Consider the following 6,000-nt stretch of genomic DNA (forward strand, 5'->3'; position numbering starts at 1 on the left):
CATTACCCATTCGAAAGAAATCTGGGAAATGACTCCAGCAGGCAGGAAGCAGCTGTTCCTTCTCATTAGCTTTTCCTGAGTCCCAAGTAGGTTTGTCAGCCATTCTTTGTTTCAAATGGCTTCTCTCGTATTTAAATTAAACTACTGGGGTTATGTTTTCCAAAAGCACTTTTTTTAAAGAGATGTTTTTTTTTTCCTCTCTCTCACAAGCTTAGAGATTTATACAGCTCTCCAGTGTTTCTCAAGAAAATTTGATAGTGTCTACATAGTAGTGCAATGGAAAGAGTACTTGGATTTTCAGAAAAGAGAGATGGGTTCAAGTTTGACCTTTGGCACTGACTAGTTATGTGACCTGAGCCAAATCAATCAACTGATTAATCTACAAATATTTATTAAACAAATACTATGTGTTTAAGTTAGGTGGCACTTTGAGACAGGAATATCAGACTTTTAATCATATACTCACTAATTGTGTGACCCTAAGCAAATAACTTAATCTCTGTCTATCTTAGTGGTTGTTGTTGTTTGTTTGTTTGTTTGTTTTTAATTTGCAAAATGATAATAATGACAGCACCTCTTCCCAGAGTTGTTGTGAGGATCTTATGAAAAAAATAAATGTAAAGTTCTTTGGCAACCTTAAAGCATTATATAAATGCTAGCTGTTGTTATTGTCTAGCAATAACAAAATATGTAGTCCCTGTTTTCAAGGAGTTTCTGTTTTACTTGAGACAACAGGTTCATAGATAGATAAAAATAGGTTTTTAACAACAACTACAACTATAACAAAAAAGAACTGTGATAGAGGTACTTAAACTAGATGAGTCATCAAAGATCTCTTAAAATCATTCTTCTTCTATGAATCTCTAGTTCCTCACCTAGGGTTGTTATAAAGGGCAAACAAGATGATGTCTGCAAACAACTTGGTAATAAAAAGGAGCTATATAAATGCCAGCCATAGAGGAAAGAACACTGAATTTGGAGAGAAATGGAAATTTGAACTCTCAATCTGATCCCCATTTCCTGTATGTATGTCTGTAGACAAGTCATTTCCTCCCTTCCTGCCGCTATCCATCCCTCCATCTGTCTCCCCACTCTCTATCTCTCTGTCTTTGTGTCTCTGCCTCTCTGTCTCTGTCTGTGTGTGTGTGTCTCTGTGTGTTTCTGTGTCTCTCTGTCTGTGTGTGTGTGTGTGTGTGTGTGTGTGTCTTCTTTCTGTGTATGTCTTCTCTCTCTGTCTCTGTTTCTCTTTCTCTATCTCTTCTTCTTGCTCTCACTTTTGCTCTGGGTCTTTGGTCTGGAATTTTAAAATAGAAATAGACCTAAGAGGTAAATCTGTCCAACCTCCCCCTGCTTCTCTATAGCATTCTTGACAGTACTTGAATACTGCCAATGGAAGGGACCTTACTATTTAATATAGTCATCCATCCCATTGTTGGACAGCTCTTATTGTTAGAAAGTTCTTTATACTGGACCAAAATCAATCTCCTTGCAACTTCCATCCCTTGGTCTAACTTAACCTTTGGAGAAACATAGAACAAGACTGACCTTCTACCATGTGATAGTTCTTCAGATATAGGAAAACAGCTGTCCAGATACCCCCATCTAAGTACTGGTAAGTCTTCTCTTAAAATATTCAGTATTTCCCTTATTCTTTCCCACACACCCTGCCCTGACCCATTGCCCATCCACAAACTTATTGTTCCTGTGAAAAATGGAAGAGATCAGAGGCCAAGCACACTTTGGCTGTCCTCAGCTATCCCTTATCTTTTTTGCTCATAAAAACTGACAGAGATTAGTCCCGGATATTTTCACAGGGATAACTACTCCAGGATGGACTAGGAACTGAATCCTGATTGGTCCTTTGAATCATGACCAAAAGAATTACTGGGCTTCCATCCCAGAAATAAGTCAATCCATGAGGACAATAATAATTCCAGAGGCAAATGGTACAAGGTTGGCAGAAATGAAAGGGTAAGGCTAAGGGATAAATTAGAAACATCAAAACTAGGCCAGGTTTAAAATGACCTGGTTGAGGTCTTATACCATGTGCATGGTTCGAAGATAAACTCTTTAAATTGCAACTGGGAAATGAGAACATCTATTTGGCTAATAAGGTCACAGATGTTTAAAATACTGTGCATCTGAATTGGCTGAACATTCACAAGATTACTGAAAGAGAAGAGAATGATGTCTGAATCATATATTTAGATCTGAAGGGACTCCAGAAGCCATCTGGTCATTTTACAGATGAAGGGACTGAAGCATGGGGAAGGGAAGACCCAAAAATATACCAGTAGTAAATGATAGAGCCAGAACTACACCTAAGTTCTCTGATGGCAAATCTAGACTTCTTTCTGTAGCATTGTAGAATCTGTAATGTCAAAAGCAAGAAAAAGTAAGAAGAAAGAGGAGGTGGAACGAAATGTGGAGGAAGAGCAGGAAGAGGAAGAGGAGGAGAAATAGTAGAAGATGATGACGATGATGATGATGAATCATTCACTCATTCAACAACAATATTAATGATGATTTTTTAAAAACGAAACACTGGGGATGGCTGAGTGCACAAATCCAGTAGATAAGTGGTAAAGTTGAGAAATAGATGGTGTTAAGAACAGATGGAAAGGTCTTGGATCAATGGGCAGAAGTTACCATCCCTGGGAAATGTGAGGGTTTTTTTTTTAACTGAGAATCAACTACAGATTCAATCTTCAAATTAAAACATGCTTGGAAATCATTGAGAGTGGTTCTTGAACTGGAGTGCATGAACAGGGTTTTAAAAATATTTTGATAATCATATTTCAATATTCATATTATGAATTTTATTTTATATACTTAAAAATTATCTGAGAAGGATTCATATGTTTCAGAAGATTTTCAAAGGTATTAGAAACTCTAGATCTTGTCCACCATCTTATTTTACAAATACAATACAAATACAAATTTACAAATATTTATGGAAACTGAGTCCCAGAAAAATAACTTGAGTTCATATAGGCTAGTAGTAGAGGCAGAAGTAGGAGTCTACTAGAAATAGTTTAAATGATCTTTCAGAGACAAATTGTTAAGTTTTTAATGTGAGCTTTTATACTTTGGAAATCAGCAAACACTACAAATCAGGGTTTGATTTATTTGGATTTTTGATAGTTTTGACTTAAAGAAACTAATGGCAAAAAGAAACAATTTCTTAAGTGCCTATTATGTCCCAAGTATGGGGAAGCTAGATGGCACTAGATAGAGCAGAGGGCCTGGAGTAGAAAAGACATATCTTCCTGAGTTCAAACCTGACCTAAGACACTTATTAGTTCTTTGACTAGGCAAGTCACTTAACCCTGTTTGTCTCAATTGCCTCACTTATAAAATGAGCTGAAGAAGCAAATGGCAAACTACCCAATATCTTTGCCAAGAAAACTCCAAATGGGTCACAAAGAGTCAGACATGATTAATCAACTAAACAATAGCAAATGTTCCAGGACTGTGCTAAAGACTACAAATATTTAAGTGTGGTGAAGAAAATAATGTAATGAATGGGAAGATACCACTTCAGTAGAGTGCTTGGGAGTTGTTGAGTTCTGGTGGAGTGGGACAGTATTTATATAGGCTTGATGGAGGACTGCCCAATAAGGGATTGTGCTTAGAGCATGCTCAGATTTGTCCTTTCTAACAGGTTACACAGAGCATGGGCACATATGCCCTGCCTAGTTCCAATTCAACACATGGAACTTTGAGGCATCTGTTTCCAGCCATGTATGAGTGAGGAGCTGGTTCTGTGTGATGATGGGAAAGCTCTTAATTAGCTTTGGCTCTGGGAAGACTGATGACTCAGGAGAGTCTGAGCCAGAATTGAATGAAAGGAGGGTTGATTTAATCTGCACAGAAATGGAATTGAGAAGTAATGGGTTCTCACTCCTCAGAAATCTACCTGTAGAGATTGGATACCCCTTTTTTGTAATTCCATTTGGTGTTTTCTTGGCAAAGATTCGAGAGTAGTATATTTCCTTCTGCTGCTCATTTTACAGGTGAGACAAACAGCGATTAAATAACTTACATAGGGCCATATAACTGGTAAGTATCTGAGGCCAAATCTGAACTTAGGAAAGAAATCTTCCTGACTCCAGGGCTTTTATTCTATCCACTGTGCCACCTACCTGCCACATGTGTGAACTATGCTATATGTGAATCCAACTCTCATCACCCAAGGATATTTATACACAAATGGAAACTTTCAATAAGATGAAGTACTCTGGTCCTTCATGATTACCTTTTGATAGAGCTCTGAGAAGAAAAATAAAGCCAGCCTTTGGCAATTCAACCTGTCAGAGCAATGGTAGTTGGGAGAATAAACCTGATCTACAGGAAAAATGAAAAATAAATGAGTATGTAAAGAAGAAAATAACAGTATGCCTCAGTTAGGTATTAAAATTATTGAGTAATATATAAGAGAAAGAAGATAAAAATGGTCTAGGTAAGTTCTAACCTGAAAGAGACTAGGCTAATGAAGCGACCTGGCCTACTACAATCTCCCAGTTATGTGAATAAGTAATGTGTTAAAGACAGTGATCTGATTTGATATTGAACCTTTATCTGAAACAAATATTTCCTGAATTCTTCTCTCTTTTAAAGATTCCTGAATGGCATAGATTGACCAAAGGAATGGATGTATGATAATAAATTAAAGTTTCATTCATTTGTAGACTTTCCTTCTGTTCTTTCTAAATGCCCCCCCAAAAAAACAAAACCTCTTTCTTCAATTCAGATCATCCAATTCCTTCCTCTGACCTTAGTCCCAGAATTTTGTCCATTTTAAAGTTATTCTTCATATACTATCATAAAACCTCCTACTAATAACTATTGGTCTAGCAACAAATTCTCCTTGATCCTAACCTGGGATATCACTCTCCATTTATATGTCTCCATTTTTACTCACCTCTTCAATGCACTATTCTATCACCATGTCTTCTCCAACTCCAGAAAACATACTAGTCACTTTCATTAAAAGAACTCCTCACTTTGAATTAACTCCTTAAATCTCAACTCCTTCATCACTTTGAATTAACCACTTAAATTGAACTTGTCATGTTTTACCTGGTGACAATTATTCAGTACAGATCTCTTTCCCACTAAAGTGTAAGTTTCTTGAAGACAGGGACAATTTTTTTTTTTACTTACCTTTGTATCTCTTATGATAGCTAGCAAAGGATCGTGCATGCAGGATATTCTTGATCAGTGTTTGTCAAAATGGCCAGTAAATACAGCTTTCTTCCTTCTCTCTGGGTCTCTCCCCTGACCTTTCCCTAATACTGTCCCCTTCCTTCCTCCCTCTCTCCAGCATTCAGCAAAATGACCTCTCAGACAAGAATGGGATCTTATGCACAGCCCATGTGACGCAAATGAGGTTAAAGTTGATGCCTTTTGGTGTCTAGGGAATGGAGAGAATGGTGTATCACAGAGTTGGAGAAAGAATTAGAACCATAAATATCCCAAAACTACAGAAGTCAAACTATCTTTTTCCTTCAATGATTTGGTGCTTTAAAACATTTTTTAAGCAAGTGAGTATGTGGACAGGATGAGAGCCTGCTCTGAAAATGAACTTTTCTTCTTTAAAGAGGTCTGAATATCCCTTTATTTTAAGTTAAAAGGAATTTTCGGTACATTAGGAAAACTTCATGGATAAAAACTGCCTAAGGTCACCACTGTATTAGTGGTGAATCTGATTTGAAGTATATTTTGTATCGTTTAGAATATGTCTTTTTAATATAGAACAGGCCATAAATATCAAATGTTTCCTTTAGGGGACTTTCTTTTGTAATGGATAACTAGTATGATGGATGGGATGGTGGATAGTAAGTCAAGAAACTTGGATTCAGTCTCATCTCAGATAAGATTTGGTTTATTTTTTATTTCATATCTGCACTGTACGGTGAATTATATAATATATAAGGAATAGTGCTAGAGAGATAGATAAGGATTGTGATTAGATCCATGATTTCCTTGACATAGGAA

At 36.7% G+C, this 6,000-nt stretch overlaps 1 long non-coding RNA gene across 1 annotated transcript in view; it reads right to left on the minus strand.

The window, feature by feature from the left end:
* The window catches only part of LOC127551572 (uncharacterized), a 110,137-nt gene extending 104,818 nt beyond the window's left edge, over window positions 1-5,319 (minus strand). Inside the window, exon 1 of the long non-coding RNA XR_007951126.1 lies at window positions 5,167-5,319. This is a non-coding gene — a long non-coding RNA (uncharacterized LOC127551572). The remainder of the gene's footprint in view (window positions 1-5,166) is intronic.
* Between the last annotated feature and the right edge of the window lie 681 nt (window positions 5,320-6,000).

This window comes from Antechinus flavipes, chromosome 1 (genome assembly GCF_016432865.1).
Source record: "Antechinus flavipes isolate AdamAnt ecotype Samford, QLD, Australia chromosome 1, AdamAnt_v2, whole genome shotgun sequence".
In the NCBI taxonomy this organism is placed as follows: Eukaryota; Metazoa; Chordata; class Mammalia; order Dasyuromorphia; family Dasyuridae; genus Antechinus; species Antechinus flavipes.